We start from the raw sequence: 23,449 nt of genomic DNA on the forward strand, positions 1-23,449 counted from the left end.
TCTGATCTCCCTTAGCCTAGGATCGGCTTTGAAGTGGTGATATAGGGGCAGGGGTGTCCCGGCCTGGATGTATCCTTCCAAGATTCATAACTTGAAACCCAGTCTGCACTGTGGTAGTAGTGAGAGGTGGGGCCTTTGGGAGATGATGAGGTCATAGGGCTCAGTCCTCATGACTGGGATTATCGCCCTTTACAAAAAGGCCCCAGGGAGCTTGTTCACCCCTTCCTTCATGTGAGCATACAGCAGCGAGTTGCCCCCTATAAAGCAGAGAGTGAGCCCCTGTCAGACACCACGTATGCTGGCACCTTAACCCTGGACTGCTCAGCCTCCAGAGCTGTAACCAGTAAATTTCTGTTGTCTATAATAACCTCACCTAACGTACTTTGTTGTAGCAGCCTGAACAGACCGAGACAGGGGAATATTGGCTGTGCAGGAAAAGAGCAGGGAGTAGACAGGCTAGATTAAACCACTGGTACCTGAAGAACCAGAGAAAACTCTGGAATCAGAGGGAAGCCTCAGGTTCTCACTGTTGCCTTATCACCTTCAAGTGATTTCTGGAGAAATAGTTGCCATTATCCTCACAACATAAGTACTTTCATTTTGGGGTGGGGGGTGGCTTATGGGTTGAGATGGAAGCCAAAGCCCCTTAAAGATAATCTTGAAACAAATTCACCTTGAATTGTACGGGTTGCAGGTTTGGCCTGTTGCCCTCTTTTCCAACTTCTACCAGGCTCTCTCCCCAGACTGAATTCTTGTCAGATATGTCTCCAATTGGGATTTAGTTTTCCAATTTAGTTCTCTCCCTTAAGGTACTGAAACAAATTTGTAATTTTTTTTAAAAAAAACTTGAAGGTTAGCATTAGCATTACAAAATTGAAAAAGATGTCAAAAAGGTTACCTGAGCCAGTTCTTCATGTCCCTGACTCTGTATTTTAGTTTGTTGGGTTCTTTGTCTCACTTACAATGTCAATTCCCTGATGGCAAGATAAAATAACAGTCACACAATTACTATAAATCTTTTCAAATGCTAGAAACAAATGTCCCTGATTTTCATAAAAAATGCATTTGGCCCTTTTTTGCTGCCTTCTAGCCCCTTTCTGGCCTGTTCCGTGATTCTGCTCTGGAGGTGAGCCACGGCCACAAAGCCCTCCAGCTCTCTGTGTTCTGGACTCCAGGCCCACAGTTTCCCAGGTGTGTCTGTGGGGAGCAGCTCGGACTAGACTAAGTTACTGGAATTAAGACTTATTCTATGCATCTGCTCTCCTACAATATGGCGCTGGGAGAGGAGAAAACAGCTTCTACCCAGCTGCCTCCAGTTCAACCAATAAACTGTAGGACTTGCTCCTGATTGGAGAGCAGCGTACTCGGCGTGTGGGCAGCCGAGTTAGGATTGGCGGAGGAGGACTATAAAGGAGGAGAGAGACGGCATGCACCAGGAACATCTAAGGGGAACATCTATCTGAAGGAACACCTGTGCAGCCCCCCAGAGAGCCGGCCGGCGGTGTGCCGCTCCCCTGCGGAAGTGGGGAATGCGGCCAGGGGGAACTGCCCTTCCACGGAGGTGGAAGGGATAGTAGCCAACCCGGGAAGAACCAGCAGCAAACCCGGGGAGGGCCGAGCAGACAGAAAGAACAGCGCAGGGTCCTGTGTCGTTCCTCCACGAAGACGGGGAGCGACATAATGGTGCCGTGACTCGGATAGGAAACCTAGGACGGATAGGAAACCTAGGACGGATAGGAAACCTAAGAGGGAAGAAACGGGAAGAAGCAGGAAAATACCGGAGAGAGAGACTAGCAAAGAGCCTAGGTGCCGGAAGAAGCTATTGAAAGCCTAGGCAGAGACTCGGATATGGACTGTGGGAAAGAAGTTAGGATTGAAAGCGAAAGTGAAAGCTATCATAGACTCGGATGCGGACTATGGCGGGGAAGCTAGGAGACTGAAAGCGAAAGTGAAACCTGGAGGAGGCTTGGACTCGGATACGGACTGTGGGGAGAAGCCAGGAGAAATGAGAGGAATATTGTTGGAAGAAAACTTAAGGAAACATACCGGGTAGAGAAAAATGTTAGGGAGGATGAAGCCGCGAGTGCAGGCCGAGGCGAAGACTTAAGCCACCTTGGAATTCTTCAAGTCACCCCGGGGAGCAAGAGGCGAAGATCTGGAACCAGAGGCAGAGACGTGGGCCGCCAGGTTGAAATTCGCCAGGTTAGTCCGGGGAACTTGGACTGAATGCCGGTGGTGGCGGAAACATTCGCGGAAGCCGCCGCGTGCAGAGAGAGCACGGGGCGTGAATAGATGGGGAACGCGGGGCTGGCGCGAGGCTGTGGTGCGGGCGCGAAGTGCGTGGAGACTGCGGAGCGTGCGCGCAGAGCCGGGAACCCGCCGGCGGGGCGAGGCGCCAGGAAGCCGCGCGGAGCCGTGAAGCTGCCGCGGGGCGGGGCGAGGTGCTGAGAAGCTGCTGCGGGGCGAGGTGCCGAGAAGCAGCCTCGGGGCGAGCGCCGCCGGGAAACCGCGGGGATAAGAGAAGCCGTGGGAAGTTTAGAAGTAAAATGAGAGAAATAGGAATGCTGGAAGATAGAAGTAAAATGGGAGAAATAGGAATGCCCGGAGATAGAGAAATAGAGAAATAGAAAGGCCTCCCTACAACACTGCACTGTGAGAGCTTGGATTCGGTCTGCCTGATTAAGTGAGGCGATGAGCACGATGAGCACCTGCGGCGGCTAGCAGCTTATGCGCTGCAGGTCACCGAAGACAGGCACGAATTAACATCAGTAAGGCTTCCCCACAATACAACAGTTAGGAGGCTTGGATTCGGTCTGCCTGATTAAGGCGGTAAGCACCAGCAAGCAGCTCGACCAGAGTATGAGCTGCAGGTCACCGAAGATAGGCACGAACCAACACTAATAAGTCTCCCCCACAATCGGCAATGAGAAGGCTTGGATTCGGTTTGCCTGATTGTTAGGGCTTGTAAGCCCCTGCAGGCAGAGCAGAGCATGCGCTGCAGGGCACCGAACACAGGCACGCATCAGCACCTAAAAACCTCCTCACAACATGGCGAAGAGAGGACCCGGATTCGGTTTGCCTCATTGATAGGACTTGTAAGAACCTGTGGCAACTCTAGCAAGTAGAGCAGAGTGTGTGCTGCGGGACACCGAAGACAGGCGCGTATCAACGCCAAAAAAATAAAAAGAAAGGGGGATCTGTGGGGAGCAGCTCGGACTAGACTAAGTTACTGGAATTAAGACTTATTCTATGCATCTGCTCTCCTACAATATGGCGCTGGGAGAGGAGAAAACAGCTTCTACCCAGCTGCCTCCAGTTCAACCAATAAACTGTAGGACTTGCTCCTGATTGGAGAGCAGCGTACTCGGCGTGTGGGCAGCCGAGTTAGGATTGGCGGAGGAGGACTATAAAGGAGGAGAGAGACGGCATGCACCAGGAACATCTAAGGGGAACATCTTTCTGAAGGAACACCTGTGCAGCCCCCCAGAGAGCCGGCCGGCGGTGTGCCGCTCCCCTGCGGAAGTGGGGAATGCGGCCAGGGGGAACTGCCCTTCCACGGAGGTGGAAGGGATAGTAGCCAACCCGGGAAGAACCAGCAGCAAACCCGGGGAGGGCCGAGCAGACAGAAAGAACAGCGCAGGGTCCTGTGTCGTTCCTCCACGAAGACGGGGAGCGACAGTGTCCTTCACGGAGGTGGCTTCTGCACCCTGCCCTTCTGTCGTAAGTGCTTCGGGTAAGGAGTGAAGAAGAGGTGGTAACTCACTGCAGGGGAGAACTGCCCTAGGTTTCTTGTTTCCTCAGGCTGTGTCAGAGTGCCTGGGTTTGAGTCCCAGCTCCACTCCACATCCTGGGAGGCAGCGGGTGATGGCTCAAGTAGTCCTGCCACTCACACAGGAGTCCCAGACAGTCCCCAGCTTCTTGACACTTGGGGAGCAAACCAGCAGAGGGGATCTCTCTCTCTCTCTCTTGCCCTCCCTTCCAAGTAAAATAAATAAATAAATAATTTTTATAAAAGTCATTCCCTGACATGAAGAGACCCAAGGTGTAAGTCTGCAGCCATACTTAAGTATGCTGAGAGGCCGGCGCCACGGCTCACTAGGCTAATCCTCCGCCTTGCGGCGCCGGCACAACGGGTTCTAGTCCTGGTCGGGGCGCCGGATTCTGTCCTGGTTGCCCCTCTTCCAGGCCAGCTCTCTGCTGTGGCCCGGGAGTGCAGTGGAGGATGGCCCAAGTGCTTGGGCCCTGCACCCCATGGGAGACCAGGATAAGTACCTGGCTCCTGCCTTCAGATAGGCGCGGTACGCTGGGCGCCGGGCACAGCGGCCATTGGAGGGTGAACCAACGGCAAAAGGAAGACCTTTCTCTCTCTCTCTCTCTCTCTCACTGTCCACTCTGCCTGTCAAAAAATAAAAAATAAAATAAAATAAAAAAGTATGCTGAGAAGCCTTCACAAACAAACAGCCCCTTGAGGCCGGCGCTGTAGTGTAGTGGGCTAAGCCTCTGCCTGCAGCGGTGCCATCATCCCGGTTCAAGTCCCGGCTGCTCCTCTTCTGATCCAGCTCTCTGCTATGGCCTGGGAGAGCAGTAGAAGATGGCCCAAGTGCTTGGGCCCCTGCTCCCATGTGGGAGCCCTGGAAAAAGCTCCTGGCTCTTGGCTTCGGATCAGCCTAGCTCTAGCTATTGCACCCATTTGGGGAGTGAACCAGCAAATGAAAGGCCTTTCTCTCTGTCTCTCCCTCTCTCTGTCTGTAATTCTGCCTCTCAAGTAAATAAATAAAAATCTTTTAAAAAATGGCCTCTTTGAATTTCAGCCTTGAATCAAGCCCCCAAACCACTTAGGAAGGTGACCAACATTTTTTCTTCTCTTTATATGTGGAAATGTTCATTTTACTTGCAAAAGAGAAGAGCAAAATGTCATTTTTTTGGTGATTATGATGTTATAACAGAAATGTAGGCGTGTGAAATTTGTAATGTTATAGACAGATTTAGTATGAAATGCAAATATCATGGCAGAGTGGGCTGGCCACCCAAATCTCTGAAATGCTCGCAGAGTCCCTGTGTCTTGCTTGTCTAGCTGATTACAGGGCTGGAGTGTTAGGGAGCAGACAGTAGAGAGGGGGATCTAATTGGTGGGTGGGGGCAGTTTAAATCTTATAAAAGTTCCTCACTCTTCTCGGGAGGCTATTTATGGATATGGATAGTTATGTCACTGCATCTCCCCCCTGCAGTATGTGTAACTGATAACTGTTACTTGGATTAGTAGGGACTGCTGCTTATACTGACCCTGATAGCTTGATGTTTGATAACCTGCAAGTCTGATTGCTCCCATTCTCTGCTCAAAGTCCTTCAATAGACCCCAGTGCCAGGAACACAAATCACTTGTGATTCATTGGCTTGCTCACCCTATTCTTTAATTTTTTTCCCATATTTATTGGACAATAAGCCCTATGCTAGATGTTGGAGATACAACAATAAAGAAAATATACAAGGCAGTCCTAGAGCTCATAGAGCTTGCATCTTGTGGTGGAGACAGACATCAGCTACTAGTTGTAATATTTTGAGAAAACATTAATCTGTTTTTCCTTGGCATACCATCCATCATCCCATTCACAGTCATGTTCCCAATATCTAATCAGGTTCTCTTGCAATTATTCCACCAATATGGCCCCAGGAAAGGGGAATTATAAATGTCCCCCTCCCTTCTTCCCTCCCTCCTTCCCTCTATTTCTCTTTTAAAGATTTATTTATGAATTTGAAAGGCAGAGTTTACAGAGAGAGAAAGAGAGAGAGAGAGAGAGAGAGAGAGAGAGAGAGAGAGACAGGTCTTCCATCTACTGATTCAGTTCCCAAATGGCCACAATGGCTAGAGCTAGGCCTATCTGAAGCCAGGAGCAAAGAGCTTCTTTCAGGTCTTCCATGTGGCTGGCAGGGGCCCAAGGACTTGGGCCACCTCCCGCTGCTTTCCCAGGCCATAACAAAGACAGCTAGACCAGAAGAGCGGTCGAGTCTCAAACTGGCGCCCATATGGGACGCTAATGTGACAGGCTTTACCTGCTATGCTACAATGCCAGCCCTGATAAATGTCTCTTAAGGAATGAATATTTGATGAAGGAGGAACTAGTTGCTTTGCCTGCCCCCCATCACCTCACAGGGGGCAATGACACACTGATAGGAGAACCAGTCACAGCAACGTGGTGAAGTCTAGCTTCGCAGAGACTCTGTGCAGTGGGCACAGGGAGCTGGTGAGTGTGGTGGACAATGGGGTGGCTTCATAGTCACTCAGCTCAGTGCATACCAAGTGACAAATAATTCTGTTCCTGCTGTTTTTTCATGTCATATCAGAGCGCTGAATTTGAGTCCCAGCTCCACTTCTAATGCAGACCCTAGGAATAAGGGAGTGATGGCTCAAGTAGCTAAGTCTCTGCCACTCACAGGTCAATAATACATTTCCTACCTGATAAAGAAGGGGACACTCATTGAGTCCAGCAGAGAGGTCCCCATGTCCCCACTTCCTTGAAAGAACATGGAGTCCATTGGGTTGGGAGTGACCCACACAGGGGCATGGTGGTCATCACTGTACTGCCCACTTGCCTACTGGTTTTGGGCTTTGTCATTGCCCCGGCACTGGGTCCTGCAAGTGAGGAGGCCTGTCCAGAGCAACAGGCTCTTCCTGGAAGCCCAGGCCCTACCCCTTCCCCAGACTGCCTCCTCCTAGGCCTCAGAAGCTTCTGGCTCCCTTATTGCCTTCACCTTCCTCCCCCACCCCTCCCCTGGGGCTCTTGCCCCCCTCTGTCCTTCTCCTTGCACCCAAACACTTCACCTTCTAACACTCCCTGTTCTCCTCAGCCCACTCCTGTCAGTCAACTTCCCTCCCAGTTCACCACTTTAGCCTCCCAACATAATAAGTACCATACCCCTCTCAGTGAACTCAGTCCTTATAATAAAGGCTGATTCTCTCTCTCTCTCTCTCTCTCTCTCTCTCTCTCACACACACACACACACACACACACACAAAACCCTCTCTAGACAGGAAGATGGGGTAAAAGGAAGCACCTTCCACTAAAGGCAGAAGTATGGAGGTGGAAGTATGCAATAGAAATCCTCAGGTAGGGAGGCTGGTGGCCCAAGACCCTAGGAGCTCGGTGGCAAGCTACAAGCTTAGAAGCTCCATATTTGATATGGGGTGTGTATTATTTCTAACTCCTTTTATAACAAACTACAACAAATGTAGTGACTCACAACAACCCAAGTTTATTCTCTTATACTGTTGCATTCTTAAGATATTCTTCAGTTACAGAGACTGTCAGAGGAGAAACTCTTTTCCAAGTTTTATATAAATCAATACTTTAGCCATCTAAATCTGTTTTTTTTTTTTAAGATTTATTTATTTTATTTGAAAGGCAGAGCTACAGAGAGGCTGAGACACAGAGAGAGAGAAAGACAGCGAGAGAGAGAGAGAAAGACAGCGAGAGAGAGAGAGAGTTCTTCCATCTGCTGGTTCACTCCCCAAATGGCTGCAATGGCTGGAGCTGGGCCAGTCCAAAACCAGGAGCCAGGAGCTTCTTCCAGGTCTCCCACATGGGTGCAGGGCGCATGTGCTTGGGCCATCTTCTACTGCTTTCCCAGGCCATAGCAGAGAGCTGGATCGGAAGTGGAGCACAGCTGAGACTCGAACCAGTGCCCATATGGGATACTGGCACTGCAGGTGGCAGCTTTACCCGCTTTGCCACAGTGCCGGCCCCCTAAATCTGTTTTAAAAGTTGGTGCATGGGCCGGCGCCGCGGCTCACTAGGCTAATCCTCTGCCTAGCGGCGCCGGCACACCGGGTTCTAGTCCCGGTCGGGGCGCCGGATTCTGTCCCGGTTGCCCCTCTTCCAGGCCAGCTCTCTGCTGTGGCCAGGGAGTGCAGTGGAGGATGGCCCAAGTGCTTGGGCCCTGCACCCCATGGGAGACCAGGAGAAGCACCTGGCTCCTGGCTCCTGCCATCGGATCAGCGCGGTGCGCCGGCCGCAGCGCGCCGGCCGCGGCGGCCATTGGAGGGTGAACCAACGGCAAAAGGAAGACCTTTCTCTCTGTCTCTCTCTCTCACTGTCCACTCTGCCTGTCAAAAAAAAAAAAAAAAAAAGTTGGTGCATGATATGGTTTGAACATGTCGCCTCCAAAATTCATGTGTTTAAATTAATCCCCATTATAGTAGTATCAAGAGATGGGGCCTTGGGGCAGGCATCTGGTACAGCTGCTAAGACTCTGCTTGGATGCCAAAATCCCATACAGGAATGCTTGCATTCAAGTTCTGGCTCTGCTTTTGATTCCAGCTTCCTGCTAATGCGTACCCTGAGGCAGCAGGTGATGGCTCAAATGCTTGGGTTCTGTGGCTGGTGTGTGGCGCAGTAGGTTAAAGCCCCAGCCTGCAGGGCCGGCATCCCATATGGGCACCGGTTCAAGTCCTGGATGCTCCTTTTCTGACCCAGCTCTCTGCTATGGCCTGGGAAAGCAGTAGAAGATGGCCCATTGGGCCCCTGCACCCATGTGGGAGACTCAGAAGAAGCTCCTGGCTTTGGATCAGCTCAGCTGTAGCTGTTGCGGTCATTTGGGGAGTGAACCAACAGAATGGAAGACCTCTCTCTCTCTCTGGCTCTACCTCTCTCTGTAACTCTGTCTTTCAAATACATTAAATACATCTTTTTTAAAAATGCTTGGGTTCCTGCCACCACGTAGAAGACCCTGATGGAGTTTCAGGCTCTTAGCTTCAGCCTGGCATAGCCCTGGCTGTTGTGGGCATCTGGGGGAATGAGCCAGCAGATAGAAGATCTCTATTTGCCTCTGTTTTAGTCTCTCTCCACACTCCCCTCCATCTCTCTCTCTCTCTCTCCTCTCTCTCTCTCTCTCTCTCACAATAAAATAAATATATACATAAAAGAAGTGGGGCCTTCACAGAATTAAGTCATGAGGACTCTGTCCTTGTAAATGGATCAGTTCTCTCATAAAAGAGATTTCAGAGGGACCGGTGCCATGGCGCACTAGGTTAATCCTTCTCCTGAGGCACTGGCATCCCATATAGGTGCCAGTTCTAGTCCCAGTTGCTCTTCTTCCAGTCCAGCTCTCTGCTGTGGCCCTGGAAGGCAGTGGAGGATGGCCCAGGTCCTTGGGCCCCTGCACCGCATGGGAGACCATGAAGAAGCACCTGGCTCCTGGCTTCGGATGGGTGCAGCTCCAGCCATTGTGTCCATTTGGGGGGTGAACCAACGGAAGGAAGACCTTTCTCTCTCTCTCTCTCTCTCTCTCTCTCTCTGTCTTAACTCTACCTGTCAAATAAATAAATAAAATCTTAAAAAAAAAGAGAGATTTCAGAGAAAGTCTCTTTCTGCTCTTGGGCCTTACTCGACGTGAGGATAAGACATTCACTCCCCTCTGCAGACATAATAACTGGTGCCATCTTCAAAGTAGAAAGAACCCTCAGCAGACACCGGATATGCTGGTGCCTTAATCTTGGACTTCCAAACCTTCAATACTATGAGAAATTTCTGCTATTTATAAATTACTCAGGCTGCAGTCTGTGGTTGCTATGGTTTGAATATGCCCTTTTCCCCCTGAAACTCATGTTGAAGTTTGCTTGCTATTAATAGCAGTGTTGGGAGGTAGGCCTTTTAAATGGTGATTACGCTGTAAAGAGGGATTAATGTGTCTCCTGTGGGACTGGATTAGCTATCACAGGACGAGTTGTCAGAAAGCAAGCCCACTCCTCATGTTTTGCTCTTGCACACTCGTCTGCTTGCCCTGTCAGCTTCTGCCATGTTGTGACTCCCCTCCCCAGATGCCACCATCACACCCTTGGGCCTTCCAGCCTCCAGAACTATAAGCAAAACATCTCTATTCTTTATAAGCTGCTCAGCTTCCAGTATTCTGTTCAACAACAGAAAATAGACTAAGACCATGATATTTTGTTATTGCGACACAAACAGATTAAGATAGTATAAGACACGTTTAAGTTTATGTGCTACTGTATATTCACATTTTTAAAAGTTAACATAGGGGGCCGGTGCCGCAGCTCATAGGCTAATCCTCTGCCTGTGGCGCCGGCACCCCGCGATTCTAGTCCCGGTCGGGGTGCCGGATTCTGTCCTGGTTGCTCCTCTTCCAGTCCAGCTCTCTGCTGTGGCCCAGGAGTGCAGTGGAGGATGGCCTAGGTTCTTGGGCCCTGCACCTGCATGGAAGACCAGGAGGAAGCACCTGGTTCCTGGCTTTGGATCGGCACAGTGCTGGCCGCTGCACGCCGGCCATGGAGGTCATTTAGGGGGTGAACCAACAGAAAAAGGACGACCTTTCTCTCTGTCTCTCTCTCTCACAGTCTAACTCTCCCTGTCCAAAAAAAAAAAAAAAAAAAAGTTAACATAGGGGCTGGCGCTGTGACGCAGCTGCTTAACGCCCTGGCCTGAAGTGCTGGCATCCCATATGGGCACCGGTTCTAGTCCCGGCTGCTCCACTTCCAATCCAGCTCTCTGCTATGGCCTGGGAAAGCAGTAGAAGATGGCCCAAGTGCTCGGGCCCCTGCACCCATGTAGGAGACCTGGAAGAAGCTCCTGGCTCTGGACTGGCACAGTTGCGGCCATTGGGGGAGTGAACTATCGGATGGAAGATCTCTCTCTTTCTCTCTCTGCCTTCTCCTCTCTCTGTGTAACTCTGACTTTCAGATAAATAAATTTTTTTTAAAAAAAGTTAACATATATTTCAAAATGACATTAAAATCAAGCATTTGTGAAACATCTGAAATATTTTTGCTGAATTTTTCAGAAAAACCTCATAAAATTGTTCTATTCAATATTAAAGATTCTTAGAGGAATTCAATTTCTAGTACTGTATATGTCCACGAAATTTCTCTATCTTCAAGTTTTAAAATTGTAATGAAAATACTTTGCTTTCCACAGAGGATATATTCACTTAATAATCAATGAAAAACTGAAAAAAAGTCCATGTTGGTCTCATCATTTCTATCTTCTTAGCCAAGAATGACCCAGCCTCCTTTGCTATCCATTAATGATCTGGAACATAAAAGCATTGCAGTTGGAATCATCAAATAAATTTGTTTCAAGGGATGTATGTATGTGACACTCTCTTGGATACAGAAAATTAAAAGTCAGAAAATGGAAACTTTCAGATTATGAGTTTGAACTATGTGTTAACCATGCACCAAGCATACCACTTATGGTCCCAGTAGAGGCTGACCCTAGTTCAAACCTCTTGAGATTTCCTCCAGTGCTCTACTTCCTTATAAGACAAAACTCCCTTATAAGTCATAGGACATTTGAAAATATTTCCCCAATACATAGCCTGTGAATTTTGAGCTAGTTGAATAAGCAACCATCTCTTTCTCCCTGAAGCGTGAGCGTCAGAGCATCACTGACAGGCTGGGCGCACACCTGCCTACGCACATCATGTGCACTTTCATTTGTGCACACACAAAATCATATAACTTCTTGTATAAGAAAACCTAATTACAAGGCAAGACGCCTCCACCAGCTGTAGCAGCAAGTCTATTTATGGACCTTCTTCCTTACAGAATATCTTACATCAAAATGAGGTTGCTAGCCAAGCAAGGAAATTATCCATAGAAACTATTCTGATTCTGACTTGAGCATAGCGGAAATAGTTGTTAAACCGGTTAGTTGCTGTCTTCTTGGAGATAGTGCTCAAAAGCTACCTCAAAGGCTATACTAACAGATACAGACTAGAAAATTCAATGAGGGGCCGGCATTGTGGCATAGCAGGCAAAGCTATAGGCACCAGTTTGTGTTCTGGCTGATCCACTTCTGATCCAGCTCCCTGCTTATTCACCCGGGAAAGCAGCAAAAGATGACTCCAGTGATTGGGCCCCTGCATTCCCACATGTGTAGGAGACCTAGAAGAAGCTGCAGGCTCCTGGCTTCAGCCTGGCCCAGCTCTGGCCATTGTGGCCATTTGGGGAGTGAACCAGTGGATGGAAGATATCTCTCGCGCTCTCTTTCTGTGAAATAATTTTAAAAAAAATATTAAAAAGAGAAAAGAAAAGAAAACCGAGTGGGTGGATGGAGAGTTTTACTGGTCTCAAAGAAAAGTTTTAACAATGCCTGAAAATTTCAAATTGGCTAGAATGAGAAAGGCAATAATAATATCCATTGTTAAGCAGTCAAACTGGAATTCATATTATATTCCAGAAACTACTAATTTTACTTGGCATTCTGCATAGGGGAACCTACGGGTCATCAAACCCAATGCCCTCCAAAAGCAACACTCCATTTCCTGGAATGTGTATGAAATAATGTTAAGGGAACTGATAAAAAATATCAAATTCCAAGTCCCTAAATATCTTCAGAACAATTTGTTGATAAAACAAAAGTAATTTTATTGCTTACAGTTGTAAGGGAGAATCCTAACTTGATAGAATCTGATAATTTCTTGGAAAAGAAAAGACAGGATTTGATTCATTCAGATTTGGAAGTCTAGTTTAAGACAGGTCAAAGGTAGGACTTGGTCATGCAACAGTAGGACCAATGAAGGAAGCTAAATTAAGATTGGGTAATGATTATGATAGAATATTAGGGTTTTAAAAAAAGGATTTATTTTTATTTATTTATCTTGAAACAGAGAGGAGAGGCAGAGAGGGAGAGAGCTGGTTCACTCCCCAGTTGGCCGCAACAGTCAAAGCTGTGCCTATTTGAAGCCAGGAGCCGCTTCTGGGTTTCTCACGTGGGTGCAGGGTCCCAAGGACGTGGGCCATCTTCCACTGCTCTCTCAGGCCATAGCAGAGAGCTGGATTGGAAGTGGAGCAGCTAGGATTTGAACTGGTGCCCATATGGGATACCAGCACTGCAGGCAGCGGCTTTACCTGCTACGCCACAGTGCCGGCCTTGAATATTAATTAGGGTTTGTGGAAAGAGAAAAAAAATTTTGAAGCTAGGAGTTCAAAGAATTTTGAGATTGATTTGTTGATGCTTTCTATTGAAGAGTTCATGAATCTCTTGGGAAGTTCCTGAAATGAACAATAAAGTTGCCTCCTATAATGAATAATATAAAGTTTAAACTTCTCAGGCAAGAATCTCCTAGAATAATAAAGTTATGAAGTTGTGAAAACAGTTAAATATTAAGGTCATGTTGGTGTAGATGGTAAGGTGTGTAGCTGTGAATGATATCAGTTCTTTTTTTAAATTTTTATTTTCAATTTTTTTTTTTTTGACAGGCAGAGTTAGACAGTGAGAGAGAGAGAGAGAGAGAGAGAGAGAGAAAGGTCTTCCTTCCGTTGGTTCACCCACCCAAATGGCCGCCACAGCCAGTGCGCTGCGCCAATCTGAAGCCAGGAGCCAGGTGCTTCGCCAGTGTTTCCTCCTGGTCTCCCATGCAGGTGCAGGGCCCAAGGACCTGGGCCATCTTCCACTGCCTTTCCGGGCCACAGCAGAGAGCTGGCCTGGAAGAGGAGCAACCGGCACAGAATCCGGTGCCCCAACCAGGACTAGAACCATGGGGTGCCAGCACCACAGGCAGAGGATTAGAAAAGTGAGCCGCGGTGCCGGCCTTAGTTCTTTTTTTTTTTTTTTTAATTTATTAATTTTGAAAGTCAGACTTACGCACAGAGAGAGGAGAGGCAGAGAGAGAAAGAGGTTTTCCATCCACTAGTTTACTCCCCAATTGGCCACAACAGCTGGAGCTGCGCCAATCCGAAGCCCGGGGCTTTTTCCGGGTCTCCCACATGGGTACAGGGGCCCAAGGACTTGGGCTATCTTCTACTTTTTTCCCAGGCCATAGCAGAGAGCTGGTTGGGAAGTGGAGCAGCTGGGTCTCGAACCGGCACCCTTATGGTATGCTGACACTGCAGGCAGTGGCTTTACCAGCTATGCCACAGCGCCGGACCCTGATTTCAGTTCTTACGAGCCCAGAGAAGGGAAGCTGGATTTCAGCAAGCTGTTAGGCCTTTTCATGGAATCTTTGTGGATAAAGTGGAGCAAAGTGGCTTGCTTGCTTTCATGCTTATCACTGAATTTAGCAGTCATGGTTGAAATATCAGTCTGGTATATCACTGTTAGGATTTACATTTCAGGGATTGAATTGGGACGAGGCAGCCAGGGGCAGGAAGATCCAATGAGAGTTTAACGAAAGTTCTTAAAGCCAAGAATCAGACTGAAAAGTGAATATCAGTTGGGAATTCTGGAGAGAAAATAGATTAAAAATAAAAAAGGAACAAGTGAGGGACAGGACATAATCAGATGCCTGGTCCTTAGATAATTCAGATCAGCTCATATCACTCCAACCCTAAACTCTATCACTGCTATTTAGACCTCTCAAATAAAATAGCAGATAGGTATAGGATTTTCTCAAGATTGTTTTGTACAATGCTTGGCGCACTTGAGAAGCTCTTCTAAGCATGGAAGCAGAGTCTAAACTTCCACAAATTAAAAAATGCTTCGTTAAAGCACACCTTCACCCCTTCCTCTGGGTGTTGCTGTTGGGAGTCTGCTTCTACTTCAAGCTGTTTCTCCCCACCTCTGGGTGACAGGACAGGTCATTTGGATGGAAGACAGATGTGGAAATTCAGAGTAGATCTGCATTCACACAATACAAGTATTTGTCATTCAAATATCTCTGTGACCTTGAATCATTCCAAGAAATAATCCTCAATTTTTCATAAGGACAGTGAGAGAAGGTATGGAATTTTGATGGGGGAGGGGATGGTAGGATTACTAGAGAATAAAGGAGTTGTGGGTGGGGGTAGGTGTTGTGGCATAGCAGGTCAAGCAGCCTCTTAGGATGCTTGTACTCATATCAGAGTGCAGTTTTGAGTCATATTTGTGGTTCATACACACCTTATACACAGCCTGAAGATAATTTTATACTTTTAAAAAAGGAATAGCTGTTTTAAAAATTTTAATTTTATTTGAAAGGGAGTGAGGGAGAGAGAGGAGAGGAGAGGAGAGGAGAGGAGAGGAGAGGAGAGGAGAGGAGAGGAGAGGAGGGGCGGGGCGGGGCGGGGAGGGGAGGGGAGAGAAAGAGACAGACAGATCATCCATCTGCTGATTTGCTCCCCAAATGCCTACCGCAGCTGAGACTGGGCCATTCCCAGACTGGGAATTCAGTCTAGGTTTTCCATGTGAGTGGCAGGAACCCGAGTACCTGAGCCATCACCTGCTGCCTTCCAGGGTGTGCATTAAAGGAAACTGGAAACAGAAGCAGAGCCAAGACTTGAACCCATACCAGAGTGCCTGGGTTCAAATCCTGGCTCTACTCCTGTTTCTAGCTTCTTGCTAACACATGCCCTGGGAGTCAGCAGATGATAGCTCAAATAGTCGACTCCCTGCCACCCACAAGGGAGATGGGGACTGAGTTCTGAGCTTGCAGTTTTGACCAGGCCCAGCTCTTGCCATTGCTGGCCTTTGGAGAGTTCTGTCTCTGCCTCTCAAATACATTTTTTTCCTTAAAAAGAACCAAGTTTTGGGATTGTTCATTTTTCTCTATTAGTTTATTCTCTATTAATTTATCTTTCACTTATTGGTACTGTAATCTGTATGATTTTCTTACTTCTGCTTGCTTTAAGTTTAGTTTGTTCTTCTTTTTCTAGTTCCATAGGTAGATATTTAAGTTACGGGTTTCATATCTTTCTTCTATTTCAGTATAGGAATGTATAACTGTAAATTTCCCTGTAAGCATTACTTTTGCTGTATTTCCTAAATTTTAGCAGTTCTGTCTTTATTTTTAGTCATCTAAAAGTATTTTGTAATTGCTGGATATAAGATTTTCGTTTCAGAGTTTTTTTTCTCTTAGTACAGTAGTTTCACTTTCTGATATTTCAGTTACCAACAGCCAGCTGTGTTTCAAAAATTAAATATTAAAAATCCAAATATAAATAAATCATAAATTTTAAATTGCATGTCCCTCTGAATACTGTGATGAAATCTTGGGCCATTTCACTACATCCTGTCCAGGACATGAACCATCCTTTGTCCTGCATAGTCACACTACATACACTGTCTGTCCATGAATCACTTAATAGCTGTCTTGATTGGCAGACTGTTATGGTAATCTTTACATATTAGCATCAATGCTGTATCACAATGCTTACATCATCACCTTACTTCATCTTATATCACACAGGTATGGTATAACCTTACACCATCAAAAGAAGGGTGAGAACATGACAATAAGATATTTTAAGACAGAGAGCACATTCATATAAATTTTATTGAGGTATACTGGTAAAGTGTCTATTTTATTACTATTAAGCTTTCATTGTGTCTAATTTATAAATTAAATTTTATTCTAAGTATACGATTATTGGAAAAAACCTATTATACATAGGGTTTAGTACTATCCATGGTTTCAGGTGTCTACTGAGCATCTTGGAACATATCTGCCACACAGATAAGGGGGAAAGGTTGTATTGTGAATTGTCTCATTGACTTCTGGATTCCATTGTTTGATGAGAAGTCATGTGATGATTGTACTGGAGTTCCCTTGTATGTGATGAGGTTTTTTTTCTCTTTTTGCTTTCAAAACATTAGCTTTGTCTGTGTCTCTCAACATTTTGACCATGGTGTGCCTGGCTATGGATCTCTTTGTATTTATACTACTTGGAATACACTGAGCTTCTGAAATGTGTAGTGATATTTTTATCACTTTCCGAAAGTTTTCAGTAATTGACTGCCAAGTCAAATGCTTGCCCCAGATGCATTTTTTCCTCCTTGCCTAATAGCCCTGGCTAGAACCTCCACTACAGTGTTGAGTAGAAGAGGGGAGAGCAGACACCCTTACTTTCTTCTTGCTCTTAAGGGGAAAGTATTCAGTCTTTTACTTTTTACCATTAAGTATGATGTATGTATTGGGTTTTTTAACATCCTCTTGTCAAACTGAGGCAGTTCTCTTCTGTTAGTAAAAGAGGTGCAGTTTGGTGCCTCCTCACATGGGGCACCAAAATGTTAGGAAAAGAGATGCAGAATAGAGGAGGCAGTATAGGAATCTACAGCCAGACCGAATTTATTTGGAGAAAATAAATTTGTAGAGGTGGGTAACCAACTGCTGGTGTGCAAATTGATGGAACAGATGGCAGAAGGCCCCAATCCCAGGGGCCATGCCTTTTTATATTTTAGGAGGGCTAGGGCTAGGGATGGGGGTGGGGGCAGGGGGCAGCAGGTAGAGGGGAATTCCTGGAACTGGTCTTTCAGGTAGACATGCAGAGCCTTGGAAACCTGGGAAAGAATGCTGGGGTATAAAGGAATGTCTTTGTTCCATCACCTTCTATTCCTAGTTTGTTGAGTATGTTTATAATGAAAGTGCATTCTTGGTTGATCTTGGCCATGCTGGAAGAAGGCTGGATGTCCTGTGCCAAAGGGATTGCTCATCTCACTCAGTCAACTGTCTTTCATTTATTTGCCTTGTTGGTACTAGTGTGAGTTAGGTAGGAGTACAGTCTGTAAGGCCACCACAAAACACACCAAACACCAGAGTAAGGGAAAGGATTTATTGTCAGGTGGGGGAGGCCTGACAGGCCGGGGGAGTGGGGGATGAGAGCGCCAGAGGGTAAGAGAGAGGAGGAGAGCATGAGAGAGAGAGAGATCAAGAGAGAGCGCATGTTTGGGAACAGCTCCTGTTAAACCTTGGGGTGGGAGGTAGGCAGAAAAGTAGGAGCAGCAAATCCCATTAGGGTGGGGATGGAGCTGACACCTGTGGTTGGGCCATGTGGTCACCGGGCTTCCAGCAATGGCAGCAGTGGGGGGGTGGTCAGCTAGAGCCTAGGATGGTGTCCTGGGTGTAGACTGAGCCACAGATAAGACTGTGCCATTTTACTAACACAGTCAACATTGAAAGTGATCACTCTACGTTTGCAGTGATTATAGCCTAGAATTCAAGAAAATACATGGTTGGAAGGAATGTTCTATGTTTATAATACAAAATTCCAAAAAATCAATTTAGCAATCTAGAAAAGAAATTATCATTTACACATGACTGTTTCCTCTGGGTAACACTTGTATTTATGGTCATCATTACTGAAACATAGTAACACTATTGAGAGTCTTTAGAAGTCAGTATTCACAAGTGGTAGGATGGATGGTGCAATTCTATTAGCATTATATCAATATGAGGAAGCTACATAGGCAAGAAGATCTGTGTTGTTTCTGTACAAGTTCTGAGGAGCCACCACTTGTAATAATAGCACCATTACCTTTTCTCATGCGGGAATGTGAGGAAAGGTGCATCTGACAATAAAGACTAAAGACTTCAACTGGGAGAGACAATGCCTAGACACTACCAAGAGTCTTTATGTGCCCTAATGGAACAGTAAACAAAAATATAGAAGTACTCCTTCTATATTGCTCAGCTTTTCATTACTTTGAAATACTTGGGAGTAGTGTTAGGAAACTGGTGCAGCTTTAGCCAGGTGGCCGAATGGCCCAGCTACCTGAGCCAGGCTCCACCCCCATCCTAAAGGATTCGCTGCTCCTGCTATCCTGCACGCCCTCAGGCAAAGTTTTAAAAGGGCCTGTTCCTGAACACGTGCTCTCCTGGCCCTTCTCTCCTGCACTCTCTTGGCTCTTGTTCTTCTCTCTTGATCCTTCTCTCCCGTGCTCTCTTGGCCTCTCTTGGCTTCTCTCCTCCTCTCGTCTCTCTTCTCCCTCCTCTCTGTCTCTCTCTCTTATGGTCTCCTTCTCTTTTTCCTTCGCCGCCCCTTCACTCCGGTCTGTAGGGTGTTCCCCAATAAACCTTTTCCCTTACTCTGGTGTCCAGTGTGTTTTGCGACGGCTAACATTGATATATAACAAGTAGTTTCTTGGAAAAGTTCAAGATCAGATGGCCTCATTAGACTACTGTCTGGCAGAGGCTGGCAATGGCAGAGCATGTGCAACGCAATACTCACATGGTGAGCCAGGAAGCAAAGAAATACAAAAAGAATACTTGGCTCATATCACCAACCCTCTAATGAGAACCACCTTCTGAGGGAAGCCCCCAGTGACCTAAAGACCTCCCAGTGGCCCCACTTCCTAGCTACCATAATAAGATCAAATTTCCACCCTAATCTATCAACCATTATCATTAATCTACTAATGTTAACATAATGCTTTGAGGTTTAAATACCTGCAAAAGTATGGGAGCTAAGTCCTGTTCAACCAATAACACATTTCCCTAACCATTATCTCAAATCTTAATTAACAAAACATTTTATCATTGGGACATAAATTCTGTAATGTCTATTTCAATCAGATTATTTACAAAACCAGGGTCCTGTATTTATGTCAGTTCCTGTACATCCTAAAAGCGGTTCTGGAGGTAATACAGTACAACCTGATTAGGAGTATGGGTCTGGAGCGGGTGTACTTAGATTCTATATAATAGCTATATCAACTTACGTCGTTTAAGCTCCTTGTGCCTCAGTTCCTACAATTGTGCAGTCAGCCCTCTGTGTCCATGGGTTCCACTTCCTAGGATTCAATCAACTGTGGAAATATTCAAGGAAAAAACTATGCCTATATTGAACATTTACAGACATTTTTCTTGTCATTATTCTGTAAACCACACAGAATTACAATTTTACATAGCATTTCATTGCACTAGATATTAGAATTAATCTAAAGATGATTTAAAGTAGACAAGAGGGTATATATATATAGGTTACAAATATTACATAATTTTATATAGGGATTTGAGCGTCCTTGGATTTTGGTATCTATGAGGGGGTCCTGAAATCAATCTGGGCCGTGAATATTTACTGCAATCAATGAAAGGAGGACACTTCATAGCATTGTGATGAAGTGTACACGACTTAATACCTGTACAGGGGTTAGTAAATGGCATTTTGTATATAAAAGTGATAGCAATACTATCTTAGTCTGTTCTACGCCACAATAGCCAAATGCTTTAGACTGGATAACTTAAGAAGAACCTAAATTTATCTCGCTTCAGTTCTAGAGGGTGAGAAGTCCAAGACCAAGGTGCCAGCAGGTTTGGTGTTTGGTAAGGGTGGGGTTCCTGCGTCCAAGATGGTGCCTTGAAGGCTGCATCTTCTGGAGGGGAGGACCACTGTTCTCCTGTGGCAGAAGAGCAAATGAACCAAGAGAGTTAACCTCAGAAAGCAGGGCACAGGGGTTGGGCCTTCTGAACACAAGTGGGTGGGTACGCACAGTTCCTTGATGCCAGGGTGTGCGCGCTGACTGGACGGGTACCTTGGCTTGGTGGGAGAGGCCAGGGAGAGCTTCCTGCAGTCATTCTCACTTCTCTAGGTTGGCGCTCAGGCCACAGTGAGGAGCAGCTGCAGTCCCCGCGGCACCCCGTGCCCGGCACTGACCTTGCCGCAGGCGGCCGGGCTGGCGCAGCACCCGCGCCGCAGTGCTGGGCTCTGGCGAGGGGCGCCCGCGAGCACCTCAGACGACGGCTCTACAGAGCTAGCCGCTGCCCACCCAGACCCCCGCCGCTCCGACGCCAGCTCGCCAGGCCCCGGATGAGCGGCGATGGCGCCCCTCAAGACGCAGGAGGGCGAGGCGGAGTGGGGGCGCCCGGCGCGGGGTGGGGGCGGGGAGGGTGGGTGTGCGCCGGGCGCGCGCGCGCGCGCGCTGCCGCCTCAGCCCGCCGCTCCGCCCACCACCTCGGCGCCCTGAGCGGATGCGGGCGGCGTGGGGCCTGTGGTTAAGAGTTCGCTAGCCCCAGCCCGCGTACCGCCCCCGGACGGTTCTGGTAAGCGGGGCCGGGGGTGGAGGGGACAAGGCCGTTGCCCTCAGGTGCTCATGGGAAGCTCCCAGAGTGGCCCTTGTGTAAGTGGATGAACCCCGAGTGACTGCTCCCTCCACTGCCGGGAGTCCCCTGAGGCGGTGTGGGGAGCCGCCCCCGTGGAAGACCCCGTGTGTGTGAATGGAGACTCGCAGGGCGCTGTCTGCAGTGTGGAGGACACCGTCCCCAGGGAGACCTTCTGCAACTCCGGGAGCAAGCGCGCAGGTGGTCTGTGGAGTTGGCTCAGTAGAACTTCCGGGAACCCAGGGGAGACGCTGGAGCCTGTGTGGTGGTGAGGCCTCATCCGCCCCTCCCTCCAGTACTCACAGAAGACCTCCTAAGTAAAGGAGGACCTTGAATTGTGCCCTAGAAGGGGCTAGAACCGCTCTGACTTGGGATCCATGTGTTATTTATATATCCAAGTTCTTTGGCCTTGACCTTCCTAGAGGCTTCAGTGTGCCTTTACTTGCCTCTCTGCCAATGTGGTTGAGAGGTGGGGACACTGTGGTGCTGTGGTCTGCTTCCATTTCCTTCTCCCACTTCCCCATTAGAGTGTGTCTTCTCTGTGGTAGCCCAGTTGACTCCAAACTGGACGTCAGTGGAGACAGAAGTGCTACAAGAGGTCTAGGCCCAGGATTGGAGAGGATCAGTTGAGGCTTCTGTAGCAAAAATAGGCAATTTGGGGCCTGGGAATGACTACCCAGAAGGAAGCAGCAAGGTAGAGTAGAATAAGGACTTTGGCAGGTCCTGGCAGAGAAAGTTCTTTGAAGGAAGGAATAATGGATATGTATGTTGGGCACCCATATATTTTAGATATGTTTAAACATCTCCTGTAATTCTTGAAACAACTTTGTGAAATTATTCCTAAGATGAATAAGCAGTTTGACCAAGATTAAGAAGACTGGAGTCATGAAATCAGTTTCCAGATTTTATCTGGGAAGAAATATCAAGGATTGACAAAAGCAAGTATGTTTGCTTCCTTAAGTTTAAGAGTTAAAACCGTGAAACTGTTAGAACAGGAGAAAATATTTATGACCCTGGATTAGCAGTGGTTTCTTAAATATGACACTAAAAGCACAGTTAGCAAAAGAAAAATAGATACATTGGATTCATCAAAATTTAAAACTTTTGTGCATCAAAGAACTGCTTCAAGACAGTGAAGAGATAACTTACGGAATGGGAAAACGTCTTTGTAAATAATATATCTGATAAAGGATTAAAGAACTCCTGCAACTCAACACGAAAGAAACAACCCAATTTAGAAATGGGCAAAGGGCATGAATAGACATTTCTCCCAAGATATACAAATGGCCAATAAGCATGTGTGAAAAGATGCTTGTTAGTGATCAAGAAAATACAAATTAAAACCACAGTGAGATATCACTTCACATCTACTAGTCTGACTATTCTGAAAAAAAAAAAAAAAAAGAAAGAAAGAAAAAGAATGTGAGGATGTGGAGAATTCTGGTACATCACTGGTGGAAATGTAAAATGGTACAGCTGCTATGAAATTTTTTGTGTTTCTTCAAAAATGTTTAAAGATTTATTTATTTGAAAGAGTTACAGAGAGAGAGGGAGAGACAGAAAGAGATCTTCAGTCCACCAGCCCACTCCCCAAATGGCTGCAACAACCCAGGCTGGGCCAGGCTGAAGTCAGAAGCCAGGAGCCTAACCCGGGTTTCCCAAGCACTTGGGCCATCCTCTGCTGCCTTCCCAGGTGCACTACCAGAGAGGTGAATACAAAGTGGAGCAGCCAGGACTCAAACTGGTGCCCATAAAGGATGCCAGGGTCACATGCAGCAGCTTAACCTGCTGTGCTTCAGTGCCAGCCCCTCAAAAAATGTTTAAAAATCTCCATGTGACCTAGCAATTCTACTGTATACTGAGGTATGTATCCAAAAAGAATGTGATGTGGTAAGGAAACTCAAAAAATTCCAAAATTCAATAGCTTTTTCCTGTTGTCAGAGAAATCATCCACATACATTATATTGATTATCATCATCCCTGCTTCACCTAATTCACCATTCAGGTTCTACTTCTGAGAAAGAGTGAATATGATAAACTTGTGTCTCTGGAGAAATGAGTTCTAGAGATTTGGTTTTCTTAGCCCCTGTTGCCCCACTTTAAACTAGAGGAAGGGAACAAACCTGTAATCTCAAATAAAGCCTTTGCTTTCCCCAGTTGTCTTTGTAGCATTTATTCAACAAAGATTTGGCAAACATTTGCTCTCTGTAAAGCTGTGAGAAGGGTTTGTTTTGATTGGTCCTCCCTCAGAGAAAATCAGGGATCTCCTTTTTCTGTCTGTAAAACTCACTGATTTTTGTTGCTTGTTGCTTCCCTTTTCAAAGATTTCTTTTGGTTTATTGCTCCCTGCCTTCGTCCATAGCCCTGAGATGTTCTTCAAGACCACTGTTACGTTTTGAAGCCTTTTATAACTATCTGCCTTTCCCTTGTTAAGAAATCAATGAAAGCACAAGCAGCATGAGGTGATTCCAGACTGTTAGGAGGACTATGGATAAATATTTTATAGATTCGGAGAGGGAGAGGAGTTTCCAAGATGCTTTTTCCTTCTCTATTTCTTCTCTCATTTATGCTACAGAGTAGTTTTCTTTACACCTCAACTTGCCCTTATAAATAATCTCACTGCACCTTGAACAGATGCTCTACATGGAATAGATCTGCAAATACCATGCTGCCCACCTGTGCCTTAGTACCTGACAAACAGTTCTTG

General features: G+C 46.7%; 2 long non-coding RNA genes across 17 annotated transcripts in view; one reads left to right on the plus strand and one right to left on the minus strand.

Annotated features, from left to right (window-relative positions):
* The window catches only part of LOC138844625 (uncharacterized), a 39,214-nt gene extending 18,777 nt beyond the window's left edge, over positions 1-20,437 (minus strand). For 10 of the 13 annotated variants that reach the window (XR_016210650.1, XR_016210648.1, XR_016210647.1 and 7 more), the window contains exons 1-4: positions 20,300-20,437; positions 19,365-19,451; positions 899-974; positions 674-812 (exon numbers count right to left, since the gene is read on the minus strand). This is a non-coding gene — a long non-coding RNA (uncharacterized LOC138844625). Of the gene's footprint in view, positions 1-673; positions 813-898; positions 975-19,364; positions 19,452-20,177 lie in introns of all 13 variants that reach the window. The other 3 variants (XR_011380739.2, XR_016210655.1, XR_016210664.1) reach the window with 3 other exon arrangements.
* Positions 20,438-20,549: 112 nt separating this feature from the next.
* The window catches only part of LOC138844626 (uncharacterized), a 108,082-nt gene continuing 105,182 nt past the window's right edge, over positions 20,550-23,449 (plus strand). For 3 of the 4 annotated variants that reach the window (XR_016210668.1, XR_016210667.1, XR_016210673.1), the window contains exon 1: positions 20,567-20,685. This is a non-coding gene — a long non-coding RNA (uncharacterized LOC138844626). Of the gene's footprint in view, positions 20,686-23,449 lie in introns of all 4 variants that reach the window. The other variant, XR_016210681.1, reaches the window with a different exon arrangement.

This window comes from Oryctolagus cuniculus, chromosome 1 (assembly GCF_051225735.1).
Source record: "Oryctolagus cuniculus isolate XC-2025 breed Fujian yellow rabbit chromosome 1, ASM5122573v1, whole genome shotgun sequence".
In the NCBI taxonomy this organism is placed as follows: domain Eukaryota; kingdom Metazoa; phylum Chordata; class Mammalia; order Lagomorpha; family Leporidae; genus Oryctolagus; species Oryctolagus cuniculus.